General features: G+C 48.6%; 1 long non-coding RNA gene across 2 annotated transcripts in view; it reads left to right on the top strand.

The window, feature by feature from the left end:
• LOC100604873 overlaps positions 1-26207 on the top strand; it is a 105173-nt gene that overhangs the window by 61663 nt on the left and 17303 nt on the right. The window contains exons 4-5 of one of the 2 annotated variants that reach the window (XR_004033230.1): positions 9948-10151; positions 21258-21319. This is a non-coding gene — a long non-coding RNA (uncharacterized LOC100604873). Of the gene's footprint in view, positions 1-9947; positions 10152-21257; positions 21608-26207 lie in introns of those variants that run through there. The other variant, XR_004033229.1, reaches the window with a different exon arrangement.

Raw genomic sequence — 26207 nt, 5'->3', positions numbered from 1 at the left:
ACTTGTGCTGGTATAGCCATAAAATACACTCATAGCAATGTACCTGCTAGGTCAAGGTATGTGCATTTTACATGTTAATAGCCTTAAATGATCAGGATGTTATTTTATGTAAAGAGTAATGGGCTTCTTTTTATGACCAAGTGCAGATCCCACTTGCTTCCTGAGAACAGAGGGGCTGCTGATGCTCTTGTACCCTGAGGCTCTACGAAGTAAGGGTGTTCTCTCTGCTTTGGCCAGGGCTTCAGCTCTGAATCCTATCTGGCCCTCTCCCCTCTGGGCTGGACTGGGCTCCCACGAGTCTTGGTGTCCTCTTATGCCCTCTAACTGAGGCGAAGGCCACTGGGTGCTGGAGAAGCCTGCCCCTGTACCCTCTTGGTCTCCTAAGTTTGAAGGTACCTCCCAGCTAGAAGCCACCTAGATCCCATTTTCTTTCCATCTGCAAGAGGGAAAATTTACACCCACATAAGGAAACAGAATTGGCCCCCTTCGCCTCCTCATTTGCAGCTCCTACACCTAACCACAGGGGGCCCCACTGTGGGACCTCCAGGCCTTGGTCCTCCCAGACCTTTGCGGAGGTGGGAGGTAAGATTGTGTGTACTGGCTTCTCTATGGCTGTGGCTTTTATAGGACTGTATCAGTGGTTCTCAAACAGGGACAGTTTTACCCCCCAGCCCCAGCACAGGACATCTGGCAATGTCTGGATATATTTTTAGTCGTCACAACTTGGGGTGTATGTGTGTGTGTGCACATGGGCATGTGCACGTGTGCATATTCTACTGGCATCTAGTGGGTAGAAAGAGGCCAGGATGCTGCCAAACATCCTACAATGCACAGGACGGCCTGGCCACAAAGGATTATCCAGCTCAAAGTGTCAATAGTGCTGACATTGAGAAACCCTGGGCTATTGAAGGGCAGACAGTGCCCAGCACATGGCTCTCCCCCATGGCTCCTGAGTCTCTGTGTAACAGGGGCTGAGGGGTGGGTGGTATCTGGGATGAAGGGAAGTGGCTTGAAGGTGTATTTACAAAAAGCTTTTTATAAACAATGAGTAGATACCAATTTCCCTCTCAAAGAACAGGAGAATGGCTGGTGAAGTTTGGGGGTGGGTAGTGGGATAGATTGTCATTCTCTACTTGCAGTCACAAGCTATGGAGAAATTAAGGACGTTGAAGACACTACAAAGTTTACTAAATATGGCTCAGCTATTCTCAAAGAAAAATGCTTGGAATTAAATGCTTTATTATTAAACCAGATAGAATTTAACTGAGCAAGTTGGACATTCAAGAAGCAAGACAACAAAAAAACTGACAAGAAGGAACTGGAACAAATTAAAAGAAGAAGTTGATGAATTAGAAAACAAGAAAATATGTAACTTTAATACATACATTTAAGACAAATAAAATTGACAATTTGGCATGCTTGTCAAGAAGACAACAGAATTAGATAAAAGTGGATGTAGAAGTGGAACAAAAACATTGATAAAAGAAACCACAGGCTGGGTGCACATGGTGGCTCACTCCTATAATCCCAGCACTTTGGGAGGCCAAGATGGGAAGATTGCCTGAGCCCAGGAGTTCAAGACCAGCTTGGGAAACATAGGGAAACCCCATCTCTACAAAAAGTTTAAAAATTAGCAGAGTATAGTAGCTTGTGCCTGTAGTCCCAGCTACTCAGGAGGCTGAGGTGGAAGATTGCTTGAGCCCCGGAGGTCCAGGCTGCAATGAGCTGCGATTGCCACTGCGCTCCAGCTTGGGAAACAGACTGAGACCCTGACTCAAAATAATAATAAGAAGAAACCATAGTGGAACCTCTCTGTATGAGGGTGACATGGGCTTGAGGGAGGGCAATGGACGCTGCAGCATCTTCATGCATTCATTTAACAGCTATTTGCTGAGCACATACTGTGAGCCAGGCACTATTCTAAACACTGGGGGTACAGCATTTAACAAAATAGACAAAAGGCAGTGGCATACTGAGCCCCAGTGAGCAGGTAACAACAGACGGGGACCAGTGACATCAATTCACCTAAGGCCCAAGGCTGGCTCAAGTGCCTGGAACCAAAATGTTTGTTGACTGAACAAGAAAATGCTGAGGCTTAGGTGAGGAGATAGAGCAGGAGACGAGAAGAGGTTTAACTTCCTTTCAGAAAGTCTAGGTTCAGAGGGAAGAACACATTCTACCATATAAGAAAATGAATGTTTCTTAATGACTCAGGTAGTCTTATCTTCTTACCAAATACTGATGTTTCTGAAGTAGTGTCCTGCCATGAGACCAACTGACTAGCACTCAATTACCCCACTTCTTTTTTTTTTTTTTTTTTTTTTTGAGATGGAGTCGTGCTGTGTTGCCAGGCTGGAGTGCAGTGGCATGATCTCGGCTCACTGCAACCTCTGCCTCCTAGGTTCAAGCAATTCCCCTGTCTCAGCTTGCTGAGTAGCTGGGACTACCGGTGCGGGCCACCGCACCTGGCTAATTTTTTGTATTTTAGTAGAGACAGGGTTTTACCATGTTGGCCAGGATGGTCTGGATCTCCTGACCTCGTGATCTGCCCACCTCAGTCTCCCAAATTGCTAGGATTACAGGCATGAGCCACCATGCTTGGCCTAACCCACCTCTTAAAAACAAGAACTCCATCTGGAGTTGGTCCCTATTCCTCTTCTGCTTTTCTGTCTCAGACTACAGAAAAGAAACCTTTCCTCCAAGAATTGGAGCCTTGGCCAGCCCTCACCCTTAGAAGACTCCGTTTGTGGCAGATGGCCCTCCCGTAAGCCAGTGTGGGATTCCTCTCAAACACCCTGTGTTAGTCCATTTTGTGCTGCTATTACAGAATACCACAGACTGGGCAATTTATAATGAGCAGAGCTTTACTTCCTACAGTACTAGAGGCTAGGAAGTCCAAGATCGAGGGGCTTTGCTGCATCATCCCATGGTGGAAAGTGGAAAGGCGAAAAGAGTGGAAGAGAGAAAAGGGAGCCAAATTTGTCCTTTTGTGAGGAACCCACTCCCATGATAATGCCATTCATTCACTCTGCCCCATGGCCTGATTACCTTTCAGGCCCCACATCCCAGCACTTGCATTGGGAATTAAGTTTCCAACACATGCTTTCTGGGAGAAACATTGAAACCACAGCACAACCCTTGTTTTAGGCCTGTGGCAGTCGTCATGGCTGGCTGGGCTCTCTCAACACCCAAGGCCCTTGGTGGGCTGCTTGGAGAAGAGTTTCCAAAGGAATGTTCTGTGGCCAGTAGCTGTCTTCCAACTCAGCTACAGCCACTTCTTTGGCTTCTAAAGCAACTGGGAAGGGAGCTTGCTCTCATGCCAGGCTATGTGGAATCTTTCTTCACAGAGAGAGCAAGAGAGTGCTCAGGAGACTCAAAAGATGACATTTTCAAAAGGCTCCCTCTGCTTTTGTTAACAGTGGCAAACACTTGTGTCCTGTTCACCTTGGGCTGGGCACTGTTCTAAGTGCTTAACATCCATTAACAACCACTCTGTGAGCCAGGTCCTCTGTGGTCATCCCGTTTTACAGATGAGGAAGCCAAGGCACAGAGCTGTGAAGTACCTTGGCCAAGGTCCCCATGATGGAAGTCTGGGCTTGGCCTCCATAAAGCCTCTCACATGTGCTCATGGCAAAGGCTTCAGGACTTCTCTCCTCCATCCACTCCTTCAAGAACCTTGTGAGCACCAGACACATTCACACATACACAAGGAGAAAAAGAGGCAGTTGTCTGGCCTCTCCCTGATTCTGACTGCCTCTCCAGAGGATTTAACTCATTTTTCTACAGAGGATTTAACTGAAGTGAGTGCTGATTGCAGAGATTATCGACAACTATAAACATTTACTTTTTGAATTTGAATGAACAAACCGTCTGTCACCCCTGCAGTGGTCTCTAGGGTTCTTTTGGCCTCTGGGCCTATAAACTGAGCTGGTAGGGCAGTAAATTTGCTTGGACTTAAGAGCATACTCTATCACTCAGAAGGACGAGGGGGAGCTGGTGAAGCTGACTTTGAACACTGGGGACATAGGGCTATTCTGATCAGCCCCCCAGTTTAAGAAAGGAGGTACTTTCTCAGAAGAGGCCTCCAACAGCAAAGATGTGAAGTTGTAGATGGAGGGGAAGCACTCCCTTGGATCAAAGCCAACTTTGCACTAGAGGCAGGAAGAAATGCTGTGGGCTCATTAATTACAGGATGCCACAGGATTGGCTTTGCCTCTTGGTGTGAGGGCAATAACCTATGCTTTAAACAAGCAGCCCAATCACTCTACAGTAATTAGCAGCACAATAGGCATCTTCATAGAACTAGATTGACAGGTAGCCCACAACATGCAACCTAAAGCTGGCCTAGAACTGGGCTCTTTCAGATGCCACACCTGTGGGGCCAGCCCGCCCACAGGATCTTGGGCACAGAAATGACACATTCTTTTTTAGGCTGTTTGCTGTGAACTTGCTATGTAGTAGGCAGTGAGAAGAACACACAAGAAATGTGAGACACAAACCTTACCCAGTCTTACCACAGCAAATTGAGGAGGCAAGATTAAGCTTGAAAAGTTAAACAGCAGCACAAGAAATAGCATTTATGTCTCATACAAAGGGTATCAATGCTCAGAGCCACAGGGCAGCTCTGGACAGGGAACCCCACCAGGTAGATGGAAAGGTGGGGGTATGGTGGGGTCTGCATTACCTGCGGGGTTTCTGCCAGCGCACACTGCCATGTTTCTCTCTCCTTTTTTTTTTTTTGAGACGGAGTCTCGCTCTGTCGCCCAGGCTGGAGTGCAGTGGCACAATCTCGGCTTACTGCAAGCTCCGCCTCCCGGGTTCACGCCATTCTCCTGCCTCAGCCTCTCCGAGTAGCTGGGACTACAGGCACCCGCCACCACACTCGGCCAAGTTTTTTTGTATTTTTAGTAGAGACGGGTTTTCACCGTGGTCTCGATCTCCTGACCTTGTGATCCGCCCGCCTCAGCCTCCCAAAGTGCTGGGATTACAAGCGTGAGCCACCGCGCCCGGCCCACTGCCGTGTTTCTTATAGGAAACAGAAAAAATTAAAAATCATGCTAATATTTGTCAGAGATACACATTGCTATGGTTTTGGTTATCTCCTTTAAGATATTTTTTCTGTGCATATATATTTTATTACATAAATGGGTTCATACTGTACGTCTGTTCTATGACTTGCGTTTTATACTTAGCAGTACATTGTGAACATTTTTTCTTGTCAATGAAATTTTTATTGATCGCTTATATTTCACTATGAATTTACCATGATTTAACGAATCTCTTCTTATTGCCACTTTAGGTTATTAACAGTTGTGGCCATTATATATAATTCTGACTCTGTGCACATCCTTATTATTATTATCATTATTCTTTTTATGAGATGGAGTTTCACTCTTGCTGCTCAGGCTGGGGTGCAATGGCGAGATCTTGGCTTACTGCAACCTCCACCTCCCAGGCTCAAGTGATTCTCCTGCCTCAGCCTCCTGAGTAGCCAGAGTTACAGGTATGTGCCACCATGCCTGGCTAATGTTTTTGTATTTTTAATAGAGACAGGGTGTCACCATGTTGGTCAGGCTGGTCTTGAACTCCTGACCTCAGGTGATCCACCTGCCTCAGCCTCACAAAGTGCTGGGATTATAGGTGTGAACCACCAACCCCAGCCACATCCTTATTTTGATCCCCTTAAGTAGAAGGGGATCTACTGCTTTAGCCTCCCAAGTAGCTGGGATTACAGGCATGCACCACCACATCGGCTAACTTTTGTATTTTTTAGTAGAGACAGGGTTTCACCATGTTGGCCAGGCTTGTCTTGAATTCCTGAGCTCAAGTAATTCATCCTCCTCGGCCTCCCAAAGTGCTGGGATTATAGGCATGGTTTCTGTCTTTATGTCAGTTTCAGAAAGACTTCTGCTACAGAATTTATATTAATATATTCAAACAAACTATCTCAATACTTTAGTTTTTTTTTTAATTTAAAAAGTTAAATAGAGTAGATCAAGGAGTATGCGCACTTCAAGGATTTGGTACGTATTGTCAAATTGCCTTCCAGGAAGGATGTATCAACTTAGGCTGTTGTCACCAATCCTATGAGAGTGCCTCCTTCACTATGTCCTTCCCAACACTGGGGATTAGCATTTTTGATAATTTTGCAAATTTGATAAGCAAAAACAAATAGTATATCATTGTTGCTTTAGTTTGCTTTCCTTTTCCTTTTCTCTTTTTATTACTTGGACTCTTTTACAGGCCAGCCATTGGTAATTCTTTCTGATGAATTATCTGCTTATGTGCTTTATCTAGTTTTCTTTTCTTTTCTTTTTCTTTTTTTTTTTTGAGGCAGGGTCTTGCTCTGTTGCCCAGGCTGGAGTGCAGTGGCATGATCACAGCTCACTGCAGCCTCAACCTCCTGGGCTCAGGTGATCCCCCACCTCAGCTTCCCGAGTAACTGGGACTACAGGTGCATGCCACCACACCCAGCTAGTTTTTGTATTTTAAGTAGAGACAGGGTTTCGCCGTGTTGGCTAGGTTGGTCTCAAGTTCCTGAGCCCAAGCAATCTGCCCACCTCGGCCTCCCAAAGTGTTGGGATTACAGGTGTGAGCCACCGAGCCCAGTCAGTTTTCTGTTTTCTATTGATATATTTCTCCATTTTTCCCACTTCATTTGTGTAGTTTATTATTATTATTTAGTGTGGTATATTATTTTTTTCTTATTTATTTTAAAGATGTATTCAGGCTATTAACTCCTTGTCTGTCATATATTACGTGTGTGTGTGTGTGTGTGTGTGTGTGTGTATGTGTGTGTATGTGTGGTTTTTTTTTTTTGGAGATGAGGGTTTCACTCTGTTGCCGAGGCTGGCCTCAAAACATCTGGCCTCAAGTTATGCTCCTGCCTTAGCCTGCCCAGTCGCTGGGATTACAGGTGTGAGCCACCTTGCCCAATTCTCATATATTACAAATATTTTATCCTAGATTGTCACTTTTCATTTAGTCTTGTTCATTTTTAAAGCATTCATGAATCTAAAATATCCATGTAATCAAGGTAGTCTGTATAGGCTTTCCAAACCATGAGGCTAGAGGTGGCCATGACTCGAAGCAGGGAGGCCAGCAGGGAGGCGGCCCCTGCCAGAGTGCAGATGTGGCAGGATGAGGCCGAAGGTAGGGCAGGGCTAGAGAGGAGGCGAGCGGGGCCAACTCCAGGCAGATGAGAGAGGGGACCAAGATGTGGTGACCTTGGGCGGGGGAGGGAGGAAGGAGGAGGAGCCCGGGGTGACTCACAGTTGCTGACCTGGAGGCGGGCAGGGTGTGAGCAGGTGGAGGATGAGCCAGGATTGGGACTACAGGAAAGGGAGTGGTGGGGGTGGGGTGCAGACATCGTGACAATTCCCTTTGGGATTGTTGCGTGGAGGCTCCTGGCCGGATAAGTCACTGGTATTTGGATCGCTAGGACTGGGCTGGTTTCTTTTTTTTTTTTTTTTTTTTTGAGACTGAGTCTTGCTCTGTCACCCAGGCTAGAGTGCAGTGGCATGATTTCAGCTCACTGAAACCTCTGCCTCCTGAGTTCAAGTGATTATCCTGCCTTAGCCTGCCAAGTAGCCAGGATTACAGGCATGCCACACCACACTGGCTAGTTTTTGTATTTTTGTAGTACAGACGAGGTTTCACCATGTTGGCCAGGCTTGTGTTGAACTCCTGAGCTCAAGTGATCTGCCCTCCTTGGCCTCCCAAAGTGCTGGGATTATAGGCATTGTTTCTGTCTTTATGTCAGTTTCAGGAATACTTCTGCTACAGAATTTATATTAATATATTCACACAAACTATCTCAATACTTTAGTAAGTTTTTTTTTTTTTTTTTTTAATTTAAATCTTAATCTAGCTGGGCACAGTGGTGTGCACCTGGAGTCCCAGCTGCCTGGGAGGCTGAGGCAGGAGGAATGCTTGAGCCTAGGAGCCGAAGGCTGTAGTGCGTTGCGATTACACCTGTGACTAGCCACTGCACTCCAGCCTGGGCTATATAGTGAAACCCTGTTTCCAAAAAATAAAATATTAATCTAGATGGAATCTGTAGTATTTTTGTGAATTGTGAAAGTTAGGGAGTTAACTCACTGTCATTGACCCCCACCTGGGGCAGCTCCCAGTCCCTGGCCCAAAGACAGCCCTGTGGGCCCTCAGAGTCCCTGTGTTGCTGCTGCTGTTACTGCTATGGCTCTTGGCCTGTGCCTGACTGCCGACTGCTGTCAAGCCCACTGTGTTGGGGTTTCCTGTCAGTCACGCCCGGGGCCCTGCCTCTAGCTAGTGCCCTCTCCCAGCCTGGTCTCTTTTGAGCATTTCCTGTGGGTTAGCTCTGGGGGTCTTTTCCTAGCCTGTTCTTACCTGTGTTATTGCCAGAAAGAATTCTTCACAGTTGCTGGCATTTTTATGGCCTTTCCCCAGTTTCTTTAGCAGATGCATATTTTTATCTGTTTCAGATTTGCTAGGTTCTTTTTTTTTTTTAAGTGACTTTTTAAAGGATCTTTTCTTATTGGGGAATAACAAACATAAAGTCACAAATCCTAAGCATACATCTCAGTGGATTTTTACGTAGGTTTTCACTATGTCCCCACTACCCTGATCAAGAGACGTCTTTTAGCGTTAAGAAGCTATTGGTGGGAGGTTGGGTGGAGAGGGAAATCATAAATGTGTCCCCACACTGCTTTTTTTTTTTTTTCCTGGAACTATCAGGAAATGGTGTGAGGAGGGGAGCCACATACGAATTTTGGCTTTATAAAGGGGTATGGAGAGCACAGCGGTTAGAAGTCAGGTTGGTCATGAGCTGGTCCTGTCCCTCACTAGCCATGAGACTTTCTATGCCTCAGTTTCAACAACTGTAAAATGGGAGTAGAAGACAGCTCCTGTCTCATAGGGTTGTCATGAAGATTACATGAGGCAGTGCACGTAACTGCACAAAAAATGTCAATTGTTGTTTCTCTTGTTATTAATAACGATGAGGAAGAGGCGGCCGTAACCGTGGTTCTTAACTAGGAGTATGTGTCAGAATCACCTGGGGCACTTTTGCAAAAATACACATGCTTGACCCAGCCAGATCAACTGAGTCAGGATCTAGATTTTAAACACCTCCCCAGGTCATTCTATTGCTCATCTGTGGTTCAGCGCCACCGGGCTGGAGGTGGCCATGACTGGAAAGCAGGGAAGCCAGCGGGCGGCCCCTGCCAGAGAGCAGGTGTGGCAGGAGGAGGATGCAGCTGGGGCAGGGCTGGTGAGGAGGAGAGCAGGGCTGACTTGAGGCAGACAGGAGAGGTGGCCAAGACATGGTGACTTTGCACAGGGGAGGGAGGAAGGAGGAGAAGCCCAGGGTGACTCACAGGTGCTGACTTGGACGAGGGTGGTGGAGGATGAGCCAGGGTAGGGACTACAGGAAGAGAAGTGGTGGGGGCAGGGCACAGAGATTGTGACAATTCCTTTTGGGCTCCTGGTGAGGATAAGTTAGTATTTAGATCTCTAGGCCTAGGTTGGTACTATGGTTCTGGGAGGTGTTGGTGTGCAGGAGACGGATAAAGCCATGGACTTGGTCATTGAGTAAAATGTAGAGGGCAGAGGAGGGCCAAGTTCACAAGCATCCTACTCTGCAAAGGCCTGCATCCATTTTTTGTTTTTAAATAGACTGGGTCTTGCTCTGTCACCCAGGCTAAAGTGCAGGGTGCGATCGTAGCTCACTGTAGCTTTCAACTTCTGGGCTTAAGCCATCCTCCTGCATTAAGTTCCCAAAGTGTTGGAACTATAGGCGTGAGCCCGACACCCAGCCTCCTTATGTGTCCACTTCTTATTCTGCCTTACCTAGAAATAGAGAAGAGCTTGTTTCTCATGTAATAACCCCTGCTGAGGACTGTTGGAAAATAAACTGTCCCCTCATCTGAAGATGAATAATAACTTTGGGTCATTTTCTTTCTTCACAGGTCACAGAATTTTCCACACTCCTTGATGGAGGTGCTTAACCGTTATCCATCAGCATTCTCAGACAGCACCTCCGGTTAGGGACAGTATCTGACCGTCCGACATCCCTGCAGCCCCCATGCTGTCACACAGACTCAGCCTCAGGTAGATGGTTTCTGTAGATGGTGGCTTTCTTTGGACCCTTGATATCAACCAGTTATTATTTGGTAAGGACTTAAGTCATTCCAGTGCGTCTCTCAGAAGCATTTGCATTTAGAATTTCAGGTCATAGAAGTAATGAAAGACGTTGCATTCCTGAAGGAATGAATAAATTATTCATTTCGTTGTTCTGGAACATCACTGCCCACTAGAATTTTCCATGATGATAGTAATGTTCTCTGTGCTGTTCCATGAAGTAGCTACTGGCCACATGTGGCTATTGAACATTTGAGATGTGTCCAGCATAACTGAGGAACTGGATTTTTTCATTTTAATGAATTAAAATTGAATTTTTTTTTTGAGACAAGGTCTTACTCTGTCACCCACACTGGAGTGCAGTGCTGTGATCATGGCTCATTGCAGCTTTGACCTCCTGGGCTCACGTAATCCTCCCACTTCAGCCTCCCAAGTAGCTGGGGGCACAGGTGTGTGCCACCACACCCAGCTAATTTTTCTTTTTTTTTTTTTGAGAGACGGGAGTCTCCCTATATTGCCCAGGCTGGTCTCAAACTCCTGGGCTCAAGTGATCCTCCCTTGGCATCCCAAAGTGCTGAGATTACAGGGGTGAACCTCGACACCCCACCTTAAAATTGTAATTTAAACTGAAAAAAGGAAAGCAGGCACTATGAAGTTGTATTCTCTGGGTTGGTGAGAGCTAGGGATGTTAGGCTGATACCCCACCTGACTGCTCCACTACCAAGTGCTCCCCAAAGGGATTTGGAATAAAGGAGGAGGAAGCCTTGGTTCTTAACTAAGGATGATTCCAACCATCTGCAAAAGCAGGCATCAAGTGGAAGATTACTTGGCTGTTTCCACATCGAAACCAAATGGGCTTTCTTTCTCCCCCCAATCCTGGCCTCAGCCTTCATTCTGCCTGCATGAGAAGGCAGTGTCCAGTACAGCCCCTCCCAGGCCTCTCCAGGCTTCCTTCTTCCTGCTCTTCCCACCTTGGGACCATTGCCCCTGCCCTCCCTTCTGCCCTGCGTCCCTCTCCCTGCTCCCACCACAGCAAGCCCCACCTCCTCCTAGAAGGTTTCCTAGACTCCTCTGTCCCTTCCAGGTGAGGCTAGTTCTAGGGCCCTGAACAAATTCCATTTGGCTTCCCAACTGAGGGTAAGGTAGCAGGGATGGGTCTCAGGAAGATCAACTGCAGGATGGATGTGCGTGTAACCACTGTATTTCCAACTTCTTCGACCACCGCTCATGGTGAGAAAGATATCTCCTGTCCCAACCAGGACACACCTCGATGTATGGATACATAGCACTGAAGCAAAAGTTTCTTTTTTTTTTTTTCGAGGCGGAGCCTTGCTCTGTCACCCATGCTGGAGTGCAGTGGCGCGATCTTGGCTCACTGCAAGCTCCACTTCCTGGGTTCACACCATTATCCTGCCTCAGCCTCCCGAGGAGCTGGGACCTACAGGTGCCCGTCACCACGACCGGCTAATTTATTTTTGTATTTTTAGTAGAGATGGGGTTTCACTGTGTTAGCCAGGATGGTCTCTATCTCCTGACCTCGTGATCCGCCCGCCTCGGCCTCTCAAAGTGCTGGGATTACAGGCGTGAGCCACTGCACCCAGCCGCAAAAGTTTTGTCAAAATAATATTCACCCTGACTACACGTGATGCACTTGGATATTATTCTGTATTTATTTATTTATTTATTTTTTGAGACGGAGTCTCGCTCTGTTGCCCAGGCTGTAGTGCAGCGGCACGATCTCGGCTCACTGCAAGCTCCGCCTCCCAGGTTCACACCATTTTCCTGCTTCAGCCTCCCGAGTAGCTGGGACTACAGGTGCCTGCCACCACATCTGGCTAATTTTTTTTTTTTTGTATTTTTAATAGAGACAGGGTTTCACCGTGTTAGCCAGGATGGTCTTGATTTCCTGACCTCATGAGCTGCCTGCCTCAGCCTCCCAAAGTGCTGGGATTACAGGCATAAGCCACTGCACCCGTCCTATTCTGTTTATTTTTTAAAGAGAAAGGCTGGTTGTGACCCACTAAATTGATTTCATGGCCCAGTAGCGAGTCACAACCCACCAGGTGAGCAACACAGAGTGAGATCCTGGCTGCATCTTTGCCCCAGCTGTGACAGCCAGCCCTTCCCAACTCAGAGCAGCTCCAAACACAGCCCAGGCTGCCTGTTACTGTACCACCCACATGCTGCACCCTGGGTTCCTTGAAGAGCTAGCACATGGTGATCTCATCCAGGTGGTCTCCCTGAGGGGCTCTGCTCTTTCCACAGACTCTCACTGCTCTGTTGGTCATGCCGTAAAATGGCCATGGCCACAGATGCTGTGTCAGGAGGTTGAAGTCTATAGAACACACTAGACACCTAAGAGAAGGATGCCAGGTCAGGGTCAGGGACACAGGCTGCACATCTCACCTCTTGATCCCTCTAATGGGACCTCTCAGGTCTAGGGGTCTCACCAATGCTGCTCATCTAGCAGGGCCACACATAACAAATAGAAGCAGAGCAAGCCCTGGAATGCCTGCCTGACAGTGTCATGACGACAGAAACATCTTACCAGTCAGAGGACCATGAGAAATAGATTCAAGGAGCATTCCACGTGCAAGTGAGTCTTGGCCCCATCTGCCTTTGGATTTTAGCGGTGAACTGGAAGGTATTGGAAAGAAGACCCTCAGAAATAGCTTAATCAAAATCCCTGCGTCTGAACCAAGTGCCTTATTTCTCTGTGGACCTCAAGCTTCGCTGACATCTGTGGAGCACACTGTCTGTCCTAACAGGAGTGCTGTCTGATTTCCCAACGCTCTGCAAAAGAAACAGCCTGGAAGGGTGGCTGGTGGAAGGTGGTTTTTAGAGAGAGACTTGTAGATAACAGGAAAGTGAAGGCTGTAAGGAAAGTTGTAATTAAATAGCACATGGAAACACAATCACATTATTGTCCCATTCCACAGGGATAATGATGACCACTTCAGTGGGAAAAGGAGAAGTTTTAAGGCATTAGGGACTATGGGCCACCTTTTAGGATGATTTATTTTCAAAGTGGTTAAAATAGTGTTTGGGCAATTCAAGTTTCATTTTCAGAAAATGTAATTGATGGGAACCTCAGTGACTCTGGATGAATAAGATGCTGTTGAGTGGCTCTGACTCGGGCCGGCCGTGCTTCTCACACGTGCTTCTCACACCTTGGAGACCAAGGCCACTGTGATCTCAGGTTCAGGGGGCAAGTCCTCTCCACACAGCCCTAGTTGGCCTCACAGCTGACAATATCTCCCTTACTGTTGGACTCCTTTGTTCACCCACATGAGTTTGTGAATAAATCCTTTCCAGTCTGAAAGCTTGCTGACACTTGGAGACAGGTATGGAGAGAGGACTCTGAGCTGGACACTCCCTGGGGATGGCAGGCCTGGTGGGATGGCCTAAATAGCCATGGGACAGGACACAGCAACTCAGATTTGGGCTAGGGGTGCAGTTTGGGGAGCAGTGGTGGAGGGGTAGGCAGGTGTGGGCTTGAGGACAAATTCTGCCCTCTTTGCTACGTGGCCTGAGCCAGGCAGGGCCAGGTCTCTGTTTCTTTGGTAGCCTGATTCCTCCCCGCTCCCTGGCCACATGGTCCCCAGATCTGCTTCTGTGAGTCACCCTGAGTGACTGCAGGGGTGCTTCAATCAGTGAGGGGATCTCAAAGAAAAGCCAGGTATTTCTTAGACAAGAATTCTTAGATAAGGATGACTTATTCCTCACCACCTGAGAAAGCAACGGTCTAGTAGAAGGCAGTGGAGCCTGGGGCTCTGTCACCTCACCAGGAGGTCTCTATCTTGACAATAGAGTACTACATAATGCACGTGTAATGCATTGCACATCCTATTGTTGACATTTTGCAAATATAATTTAATTACAAAATGATGAAACCATTTCTCCCAAAGGGGGAGGATAACATGAAATCACAATAATAACCTAAAATAACAATATCAAAGTTCTAGGAAAAGATTTTAGACAAGCCACTCTGTGACATGTCCCCAAGGCGAGAATGGAGTAGGGCTTGATCAAAATGGTGGTCTCAACAAGCTGCCTAAAGGAATTCTTATTTCAGTGGGATTAGAATAATGTGAGGGGTGGAGGAAAACCTGCCAGGCATAAGCATTCCACCTAGTGGAAATTAGATTCTGATGATGAAATTGCAAATGCTTTTAACAGGGAGGAAGGGGGTAGGCAGCAGCCAAGGAGGACAGATGAGTGTAGGTTTTCAATGAACCTGCTGGGTTTTCACACTGCCTGATGCCTTGGCTGTGGTATGTCAGAATGCCCAGAAGGACCAAAGTCTAGAATTAGCAACGATTGTAAAGGAATCCTGGTCGGCACCAAAGTTGTTTGTTTGCTTCCTTATTGGTCTGTTTGGAGCAAGAGGATGGACAAGGCAGCGACTCCCCTCGGCTAGGGGAAGACACAGAGTAGAGAGAACAAAAAAGTGCCCAATTCCCATTTTGTTTCCAACTCTACCTCCCTTAAGAATAGTCCTCACACTGGCAGAAAAAAAAAAGTGGAACAAAGATCATTAAGAGTGAAATGAAGCCCCTAACAGTAGAGAAAATGTAAAATAGAGCTCTCTCAACTCTGTCCTAGAAAACGACCCACTTGTCACATTCCCCACAGGTGGTCACGTTCCCCACAGGTGGTCACGTTCCCCACGGGTGGTCATCCAGGTTGGCCAGAGCCCCCAAAGCAGCACTTCTGGAGAGAGGTGGCATGACCAGAGACAAATCCATTTATTAGTCCTAGATTTCAAGACAGAGAAGAGAAACTTGTTCAGCAATGTGATTTTTTTTTTCTTTTTTCTTTTTTTTTTTTAATAAAGCCCCGCAGTGGCTCACGCCTGTAATCCCAGCACTTTGGTAGGCCGAGGTGGGCGGATTGCCTGACGTCAGGAGTTCAAGACCAGCTTGGCCAACGCGGTGAAACCCCTCTCTACTAAAAATACAAAGTTAGCCAGGCCTGGTGGCGCATACCTGTAATCCCAGCTACTTGGGAGACTGAGGCAGGAGAATCGCTTGAACCCAGGAGGCGGAGATTGCGGTGAGCCGAGATCGCGCCATTGCACTCCAGCCTGGGCAACAAGAGCGAGACTCCATCTCAAAAAAATAACAAAGCCCCTGAAGGGAGGCTTCTCTGGGCTGCAGGTGACCCAGCCCCCGGAGGAACAATAAATGACTTTGGGGTAACAAAGTCATGACTCAAAATAGTCTTGTCAGGGTGGAAAAAAGAAGACATTTTACAAGGGAAAATGTACGTTTTACATTTGGGTTCACTAAAATGATTCATTCAAATACATAGTGGAGGAGCCTGGGGGCCCAAGGGGACTAGTTTTCCATGGGCTCCTTATGGACCAAGAGTGTGAAGATCGGGAGAGCCCCCCACACATGGGAGGCAAGGACCTAGCACAGGGAGGACCGCAGCCCTTCTCCATCCCCACTCCTTGGGCCAAGTACCCGTGTGTGGGGTGCAGCTCTCAGATCCCAACCAAGTAGGAATTCGCCAGGCAGGTCACCAAGAGGGAGGGGGTCTAGGGGCAGAGCAGTGGTGAAGAGGCTGTTAGCCAGAGGAGAGGTGAATTTATATAGCTGAAGAGCCACCAAGGGTGAGAGAGGGACCGTTCTTTACGTCCAGCAGGCCATGTTTGAGGAGGCTGGCTGGGGTCCCATCTGAGATGAGTGCCGGTGTGGTGCGGAGTTCCCTGCCAAAGGAGGGTCTACACAGTCTCAAGATGGCCTCTCTGCCAGGGTACACCTCAGAAGGGATCATAGAGGCTGCGTATGAAGGTGGCCCGAGGGCACCTAATGTCCCTTCCCCAGACGTTGATGATTACCATGGATGAAGAGTCAGTAGGAGAGAAGGTGCCCTTGTCCAGGTGGCTGGGAGGAGTGGTTAAAAGGGAGGCCAGGTGTGGTGGCTCACACCTGTAATCCCTGCACTTTGGGAGGCCAAGGCAGGGAGATGGCTTGAGTCCAGGAATTATAGACCAGCCTGGGCAACATAGTAAGATCTCATCTCTACAAAACATTTTTTTTTTTTTTGAGGCAGTGTCTCGCTCTGTCGCCCAGGCTGGAGTGCAGTGGCGCAATCTCCGCTCACTGCAAGCTCCGCCTCCCGGGTTCACGCCATTCTCCTGCCTCAGCCTCCCGAGTATCTGGGACTACAGGCGCCTGCCACTGCGCCCGGCTAATTTTTTGTATATTTAGTAGAGATGGGGTTTCACCGTGCTAGCCAGGATGGTCTCGATCTCCTGACCTCGTGATCCACCCGCCTCAGCCTCCCAAAGTGCTGGGATTACAGGCGTGAGCCACCGCGCCCGGCCTCTACAAAACACTTTTTAAAAAGTTAGCCAAGTGTGGCAGGAGGCTCAGGTGGGGGGATCACATGAGCCCTGGATGTCGAGGCTACAGTAAGCCCTGATCGCACAACTGCACTCCAGCCTGGGCTGCAGAGTGAGACCCTGTCTCTACATAAATAAACAGGCTGGGCACAGTGGCTCATGCCTGTAATCCAAGCACTTTGGGAGGCTGACGTGGGAGGATCATTTGAGGTCAGGAGTTCGACACCAGCCTGGCCAACATGCTGAAACCCTATCTCTAATATAAATACAAATATTAGCCGGGCATGGTGGTGGGGGCCTGTAATCCCAGCTACTCGAGAGGCTGAGGAATGAGAATCTCATGAACCCAGGAGTTGGAGGTTGCAGTGAGCCAAGATCTCGCCATTGCACTCCAGTCTGGACAATAGAGGGAGACTCCATTTCAAAAAAATACAATACAATAAAATAAAAATACATAAACAAAAATAAAAAGGTCAAACCAAGGCACTGGGGTTCAAGCCCTGCCTCTGTCACTTTGTGTGACCTTTGGCAAGGTACTTAAGCTCTCTGCGCCTCAGCGCCTTCGTTAAAAATGAGGATCATGGCAACAGGACACACCTGCGAGGATTTCCGTGAAGGTTAAAAGAGTTAAATGAAGATTCTTAGCACTGTGGCCACACCCATGGCAAGGGCCATGTGCTGGATAGCTGCTGCAACTGTCATTGTCACCATCATCATCGTCACCGCTGATTTAACATGCAGTTACTGAACCCTGTCTATGTGCCGGGGGATAGAGACCAGTAGGGTGGGTCCCCGCCTTCAAGAAGTCACAGCCCAGCATAGAAGGCACAGAATTGTCACACGCAGAGATGGGTTAGGGGCAGCACAGGGTGTGGTCACATCACCTGGGTGGGGCCCAGGAAGGTTCCTGGGGTTGGCGGGCCAGGGCCTCTGCAACCATGACGTGGCTCAGAAGCATTTCAGCATCTTGTTTTCCCGTGCTCATCAGGCTGTTTACTCTGGGGGCGGCTGTGCACTTAGTGCCCCCTCCACGCCCCAAGTGAGCGCCGGGACTGGCCAGGACTGGCAGGGCTGGCTGGGCAAGTCCAAGGGCTCAGGGACCCACCCCAGGGCCTCCTGGGCACACCTGGGGCCCACAGCCCCCCATTCCTGGGCCTTAAGGCCTGAACTCTGAGGCCCCCCATGTACGTGCACCCCCTCTGTGCCAAGCACCGTCCTGTGCTGTGCTGTAGTGTTGTGTCTGATCCTGGGAGATGGGTGGTGTCAGGGTTATTCTCATTTTACAGCTAAGAAAATAGGCTGGGACATTAAATGTCTTATAAAAGGCCCAGCCAGGACTTGGAGCCAAGGTTTCCAATGCCAAAATCAGGTGCCGTTTCCATACCCCACCCTGGGCAAGACCAGAGGTGACTCAGCCGAGAACCCTGCCCTCTAGGAGGAGATGGAGCCAGAAATCTGATAACTGACCCTCCAGTCCGGGGGAATGGTGGCGGGGCTGTGAGAGCCCCGCCCTCTGGGCCCTATCCCCTGCCCATGCAGATTCTTGCAAAGTGGCCCCTGCCTGCTCACTCTTCATGGAAGCATCTCCTGGTCAGTGGTTGTTTCAGAGAAGGAAGGCAGTGGTTTAGGAAAAAAAAAATGTTATTTAGTGGTGGCAGCCTTTTTGTCAAATAAAATTTTATCAGAATATACTCTAAATTGGTAACAGGAGAGCTGTTCTGGGTACAGAGAGTGAGGGGAACCTGGTGTGACCTCTTGCTTCCTGACCCCTCCCATCCTACTCCAGACTCTTCTGCAGAACCCCGTGTTGACCCCTGCTTTGAGGTGGCAGAGTTAACACTACTCTTCGTTATAAGCTCTCGTCTGGGGCAACTCAGAAGAACATAAGTTCCATGGGGAAGGTTTTTGTTTGTTTCTAATTGTGGTAAAATATATATAACATAAAATTGACCATTTTAATGATTTTTGAGTGTACAATTCAGTGACATTAAGTGTATTTACAATATCATGTAGCCGTCAACACCATTCATCTTCAGAACTTCTTCATCTTCCCACACTGAAACTCTCTACCCACTAAACACTAACTCCCATTACCCAGCAAACATTTCCCTCCCTGCAGCTCCTGCAACCACCGCTCTACTTTCTGTCTCTATGAACTTGACTGCTCTAGACACCTCATGTAAGTAGAATCATAGAGTATTTGTCCTTTTATGTCTGGTTCTTTCACTTAGCATAATGTTTTCAAGATTCATCCATGTAGCATGTGTCAGAACTTCATTCCTTTTTACGGCTGAATAATATTCCATTGTGTAACTGTACCACATGTTCATCTGTTCAGCCATGGGTGGGTGCCTGGGTTGTTTCTTCCTTTCAGCTATTGCAAACCAATAATGCTGCTGTGAACATGGGTGTGCAAATATCTGTTTGAATCCCTGCTTTCAGTTCTTTTGGGTCTATACCTAAAGAAGTGGAATTGCTGCATCATATGGTAATTCTCTGTTTAACTTCTTGGGGAACCACCATATCATTTTCCACAGTGGCTGTATACTACTTTACATACCCACTGGCAATGCACACAGATTCCAGTTTCTCCACATTCTCCCCAGTGTGGCAGGGGTTTTAAACCTCTTCATCACGGGTGCACCCCCAGAGACTAGGGCAGTGCCTGGCACATTGTAGGTGCTTGATAAGTATTTGTTGGATGAATGAATGGGAGGCCTTGGCCTCAGAGCAGCTGTACCTGGGAACTCTCCTACCTGAAGGTGGCACCCAGTCAGTAAGTGTCCTACCCACACAGGGTCCCAAGACCTTCCCGTTCCAGTCCCTGCTCAGCTCTGAGACAACCATCCTTTATTTGTTATTTATTTATTTATTGAAACAGGGTTTCGCTGTGGTGCAAGCTGGAGTGCAGTGGCAAGATCATAGCTCACTACAGCCTCGAACTCCTGGGCTCAAGTGATCATCCCACCTCAGCCTCCCAAGTAGCTGGGACTACAGGCATGTGCTGCCCAGCTAAATTTTTTTTTTTTTTTTTGTAGAGATGAGGTCTCACTTTGTTGCCTGCACTGGTCTAGAGCTCCTGGCCGCAACTGATCCTCCTGCCTTGGCCTCCCAAAGCCCTGGGATTACAGATGTGAGCCACCACCCCGAACCAATTTTTTTTAACATGAATGTAAAAGTCCATCCAGGGCAAAGGTAAGAGTCAAGAGGCCCAGAGGAATGGGACTGAAGTGTCAGGGGCCAAGGACAGCCCACCGTGGGTTTCCTGTGATCCTGGGGCTTGGCTATTTGGACCGGGGATGAGGGATAGGAGAAGGGAGACAGGAGATGCCCAGAAGGATGTAGCCTTGGGGAACATCGCGGCTTCTGTGTCTGGTGCTGTAGTGAAAGAACCAGGAGGGGCTGGCGATTGGCCTAGGGGTTTGCTGTGTTTCAGAACTCCTCTTCCCAATGCCTTCCCCTCACTCAGGCCAGACTTCTCACCCATTCCCACCCCTGCATCTTCGTTCTGGCTGTTGCCTGATCCCTTTTCTGGGAGCAGCATTCCTACTCCTCCTTCCTAACCCAAAGTGGCTCATCTCTCAAAGCCCAGAGGAAGGTGCACATCCTCTGCAGGGCTTTCTCCACAGTTCTAAGCCCCCTCTCTGCCAGGCCTCAGACCCCACAAGGCAAGGCTGGGGTGGACAGCATTGCACAGTATGTGTTGTGTACTGTGCGACAGGACACCTTTTCAGCTCCAGCCAGAGCAGGCTGAGAGTCTGCCACTAAGTGACCTCCCAATCTTTTCCCACTCTCCTGGCTCACAGTGGGAGGTGTACACAGCTGGAACCCCAAATGGTGTCCCAATGGGTGTGATCAAAGCAGACAGAGCAAGGTGACACCTGGCCCAGCAGGGCAGCAGTGAGGGCCCCCTAGAAAGGGGTCTCATGGTTCTCTTGTCCCCCACCATCTGGATTAAAGGGTCCCCAGGTCCTGAAGAGAAGCTGGTACTGCTATCAGAACCCAGGGCAGCGCCTGTGGTCTGCTGCATGGACGAGGGTCTGGGAAGTTGTCATCCCACTTCCAGTGTGGGCTCCCTCCTGCTCAGCACTGCTGGGCTGGGGACACAGACCTGAGTTATAGAGGCTTTGTAGGTGTGCCCACGTGGATGTGCTGGTTTGGGAGGCCTTGACCTACCCCAGAGGGCAGCCCCTCATGAGCAGATTCCATTCTGGGCACACTTGTGTCTCTCTGGGCGAGGGGAGTGCTCACTGCTGCCTTCTCAGCTGCTGAGCAGAGGGGTTGCTGGGGAGGACCGTTCCCCCTGTTAGCTAAACTACCCACTGCCATGTGTCCTGGGCCTCATGTAGATAGAGTTGCCCGTGCAGGAAGCAGGCTCAGCTATGAATCTACCTGAGGGCAGAGCTTTCTGCACTTGTGTCTTTTGATTGGGATTCATATTAGACGCCTTGCTTGCTTGCTCATGGGCAGGCATATATGGATGGGGACATCTGTGTCCCACTCGACGGTCTGACAGGCCCCCTGCTCTGAGTCTCCATAAGTCAAGGATGACTGCTTCCTTCTCTGAGGTATTTCCCCCGTCCCGACAGTGAGTTTTTATTACTGCTTGCCACATAGTCTGCGTTTTAAGTCTGGCCATTCCAAACTTCCCCTCCAAATTCGATGAGCAGTTTGCCGACTGTGATTGCACAGCACCAAGACGGGTGAGCAGAAACGGTTGTGCTTACGTAGGTGCGTGGTTCTTCGTGATTTCTGCGGCTAACACTGCCATCTATTTCATGTCCAGGGCTGGGTTCCATGTGTGTCTGAGCTCTCCACCACCTCGTCTACAGCAGTCTGTGACCCAAGGTAGTATTGCTAAATTGCTCATGGCTCTCAGGTGCCAGAAAGTTATATTCATCTTTCTATCTGGACCTGCAGAGGAAGTCAGTGCCCCATATGCATTTGTTGAATGGAAGGAATTTTAAACTTCTTGAAGTTTCCCTTTCTTACCAGTTCTATATCTCAGCCCAGCTTGGAGCTGAGCCCATAACAGGGCTGATGGGTTGGCCAATGGATGGGACTGCTGAAAAGTTTCCTAAGTCAAAGTGGATTTTGATCCCCAAGAACACAAAGAAACCCAAAGGCTTGACTCAACCAAGTGTCCGGAGTGCCTGTTGGTGAAAGGCCAGGCCCCATCACATGTGAGCCATGATCATGGGGCCATGGGAAGGGCAGTTTGGTGAGATGGGAAGAATGTGCGTCATGAAACAAGGGAAGGACTTCACATGAACCAGTGGCGATCAGGTGCCAGGAAATGAGGAGTGTGGCTAACTCAGCAGTCTGTCCCTGAGGTCTGATTCCAAAAGAAAGAGAAAAAAGGGAAGGAAGGAGAGAAGGAAGGAAGGAAGGAAGAGAGGGAAGAGCAAAGAAAAGAGAGAGCGTAGGTTTGGAAGCCAGATAAAGCTGGACCTAGGCCAGGTGCGGTGGCTCATGCCTGAAATCCCAGCACTTTGGGAGGCCGAGGTGAGCAGATCACAAGGTCAGGAGATCGAGACCATCCTGGCTAACACAGTGAAACCCCATCTCTACTAAAAATACAAAAAAATTAGCTGGGCGTGGTGGTGGGTGCCTGTAGTTCCAGCTACTCGGGAGGCTGAGGCAAGAAAATGGCGTGAACCCGGGAGGCGGAGCTTGCAGTGAGCCAAGATTGTGCCACTGCCCTCCAGCCTGGGCGACAGAGCGAGACTCTGCCTCAAAAAAAAAAAAAAAAAAAAAAGCTGGACCTGACAGGAGTTTGAGACCAGCCTGGCCAACATGGTGAAAACCTGTCTCTACCAAAGATACAAAAAATTAGCTGGGCGTGGTGGCAGGTGCCTGCAATCCCAGCTACTCGGTAGGCTGAGTCAGGAGAATCGCTTGAACCTGGGAGGTAGAGGTTGCAGTGAGCCGAGATCGCACTATTGCACTCCAGCCTGGGTGACACAGCAAGACTCTGTCTCAAAAAAAACCTGGACCTGAATCCCCTATCTCTTTTAAGTGTGGATCTCTAGACACGGTCTCTGTCTCTATGTCCTAGTTTCCGCATCTGTAAAACGAGAATTAGATTAATGTACGTGATGTGTTCCACACTGTTCTCGGCACATGGTAGAACTCAGTGTATTCATGCTGTAAATAATGGGGATTATTATTACCATAGCTCAGGTTTTGCATGAGGTATCAGTTTGGATTTAATGAACTTAAGCCAAAAAGAGCATTTATTTAAAAACTTCTGGCCGGGTGCGGTGGCTCACACCTGTAATCCCAGCACTTTGGGAGGCTGAGGCAGGTGGATCACCTAAGGTCAGGAATTTGAGACCAGCCTGACCCACATGGTGAAACCTCGTCTCTACTAAAAATACAAAAATTAGCTGGGTGTGGTGGTGCACGCCTGTAATGCCAGCTACTCAGGAGGCTAAGGCAGGAGAATTGCTTAAACCTGGGAGGTGGAAGTTTCAGTGAGCTGAGATCGCACCACTGCACTCCAGCCTGGGCAACAGAGTGAGACTCTGTCTCAAATAAAAATAAAAATAAAACCTCCTAGTTCATAGAGTTGAAGAAAGGGTTGAATCCCAAGACCTCAGGAAGGCTGGGAAAGGAGGGACTGGGGTTTCAGGAATAGGAAGACTGCTTCTGGGCAGAGGCAGTGCTAGTCTCCTTGTGTGACCTCCAGGTTCAAATCTCTCAGACAGTCTTACTGGCTGGCTTGGATCCTGTGCCGACAGCCCCACCAGGACCATGATAGAACTGGGGGAGAAGTAGTTCCCCCTCAGAAAAGTGAGGTGCTGTCCAGAAGAAGGGAAGCAGAAGTTGCTGGACAAGCAGAACCGTTGACCACTGCACATGAGAATCCCTCACCTTCCCACCTCCACACCAGTGCCCGCTTAGGCCCTCCAGGTCAGCCCTCATGCACAGAACTGTGTAATTACTGCTCCCCTACCGTCCCCCATTCCTCAGATTCCTCCACCAATTTTAATTTCAACACACCATCTCCCTGCCTGCCGCACCCAGCCCAGCCCAGCCCAGCCTCGCCGGGCCCGAGCAGGAGGTGGCAGCTTTGCCCAAAGGGCTGCCCTGCTCTGAGGCCTCCTGCCTTCTGGTCCCTCCCTCAGAGTCCCAGGCCAAATCCTTACCTGCTCTTCACAGAATTCCCTATGCCCTAGGGAACAGAACTCAGGCCAGTGCTGAAATCCCCATTTGCTTCTTCCTACTTCTGCCTTTTCAAAACCAGCTCTTCTTTTTACTTCGCCCTTGGCCAAATCCTGCAAAACTGTGTTCATGGGGAGGCCACTAGAACTTGAGCATCCAGTACAAGAGGCTCCAATGAGAAGAAGACAGAAATACTCAGGGTTCCAGCCAGGCACGGTGGCTCACGCCTGGAATCCCAGCACTTTGGGAGGCCGCGGTGGGCAGATTGCCTGAGCTCGGGAGTTCGAGACCGACCTGGCCAACATGGTGAAACCCTGTCTCTACTAAAGATACAAAAATTAGCCCGGCGTGGTGGCGCACACCTGTAATCCCAGCTACTCGGGAGGCTGGAGCAGGAGAATCACTTGAACCCTGGAGATGGAGGTTGCAGTGAGCCAAGTTCACACCACTGCACTCCAGCCTGGGTGACAGGGCAAGACTCCATCTCAAAAAAATAAATAAATACTCAGGGTTCCAGAGGCCTCCACAGGGTGAGGGGAGGGGCCCATCTGCCAGCCTTGCTAGCCCTTTCTGCTCCAGGGTTCTGACGCAGCGATGCCATCTGCTCAGGGCATCTTAAAGGGCTTCCAGGTCTGAGGGGCCACACTTCAGAGGCCTAAGGTTTCGTGGTGACCAGCTGCAGGCCTGAGAAGGGGGGAAGCAGCCCCCAGGACTGCCCAGCCTGCATGACTCTGTCTTCCCTGCTCTGCTTGATGACTCCTAGTGCCCAGTGTCCTCCTGTCCTCACCCAGATGCGTCTGTACCGTGAGGTGCCACTTGCTGCCAGCCTCTCCCTTTCTTTTTTCTTTAGTACAGCTGGTACCTCCTGTGCCTCCTTCCCTTTCAGCTTCCCATATGGCCAGAAAGCTCTGATCAATTAATTCCCACATAGGTGGTCAATTTAAAAATCTTAGAAAACTTATTTTTTGAGACAGTGTTTCACTCTGTCACTCAGACTGGAGTGCAGTGGCAGGATCACAGCTCATTCCAGCCTTGAACTTCTGGGCTTGAGTGATCCTCCCACCTCAGCCTCCCAAGTAGATGGGTCTACAGGCATGTGCCAAGAGGCCCGGCTGTTTTTTTTTTTATTTTTTATTTGTAGTAGGGATGAGGTCTCTCTCTCTTGCTCAGGCTGGTCTTGAACTCCTGGGCTCAAATGATCCTCCTTTACAGGCGTGAGCCACCATACCTAGCCTTAATAAAAGAGATTTAATCACAGAGTGTCCACTTCAAAGGGTAGCTCTGAAGAGTAGATCCTTGTAAGGCCTCCTGAGCATTGCAGCTCTTGTGCCTGATGGATGGATGGATGGATGGATGGATGGATGGATGGATGGATGGATGGATAGATGAGAGGGAGGGAGAGAGGAAGGAGCTCGTAGGGAGAGATTTGCAGTTATGATCACTTCCTCAAGGCCCCTTCCATCATGCAGATGGCCACCTGCTCTGCCTACATAGACCTGGCTCTGGGGGTACAGGCAACTGGGCTCTACCAACCTGTGCATCATTTAAAAGTAGAGAAAATAGCCGGGCGCGGTGGCTCATGCCTGTAATCCCAGCACTTTGGGAGGCCAAGGCAGGCGGATCACTTGAGGTCATGGACTAGGCAGGCGGATCACTTGAGGTCATGGACTAGCCTGGCCAACACGGTGAAACCTCATCTCTACCAAAAATACAAAAAAATTAGCTGAGCATTGTGGCATGTGCCTGTAAACCCAGCTACCCAGGAGGCTGAGGCAGGATAATTGCTTGAACCTGGGAGGCGGAGGCTGCAGTGAGCCGAGATCGCGCCACTGCACTCCAGCCTGGGTAACAGAGCAAGACTCCATCCCAAAACAAACAAACAACAACAACAAAGAAAACATTTTCTCCTGATTATAAACATATTTCTTTGTGTAAAAATTTATAAATGCATTTAGAAGAAACTATGATTCACTCTAATTATATGATCCATTTGTAACTACTCTTAATATATGGTACATAGTTTAAAAAATTTTATTGAGCTTAAAGTGTATCTAGTTTTGTGTCCTAATTATTTCACTTAACCTTCTATTGTAAGCATTTTCCACATCAATAAATATTATAATGTAATACTTTCTGGCCACTTTCTATCATCATTGGATGCAGCATAATTTGTTTAATCTACTTACTGTTCTTGGACATATAGATAATTTTCATACTTTTTTGTGATTATCACAAGTGGTACAATATCCTTGCAAGTAAAGGATGTCCATCTATTTCTCTGATAAGTTTTAGATAAAATCTGAGAAGTGAAATTCTGGGTAAAAGAATGTGAACTTTAAAAAAGACCTTTTATTTTAAAATAATTTTAGGCCAGACGCAGTGGCTCACGCCTGTAATCCCAGCACTCTGGGAGGTCAAGGTGGGCAGATCATCTGAAGCTAGGAGTTTGAGACCAGCCTGGCCAAAATGGAGAAACCCCATCTCTACCCAAAATACAAAAATTAGCCGGGCATGGTGGCGGGCGCCTGTAATCCCAGCTACTTGGGAGGCTGAGGCTGGAAAATCACTT

Source organism: Nomascus leucogenys, chromosome 14, assembly GCF_006542625.1.
Source record: "Nomascus leucogenys isolate Asia chromosome 14, Asia_NLE_v1, whole genome shotgun sequence".
Lineage (NCBI taxonomy): Eukaryota > Metazoa > Chordata > Mammalia > Primates > Hylobatidae > Nomascus > Nomascus leucogenys.
This window is presented reverse-complemented; position numbering and strand designations above follow the sequence as displayed.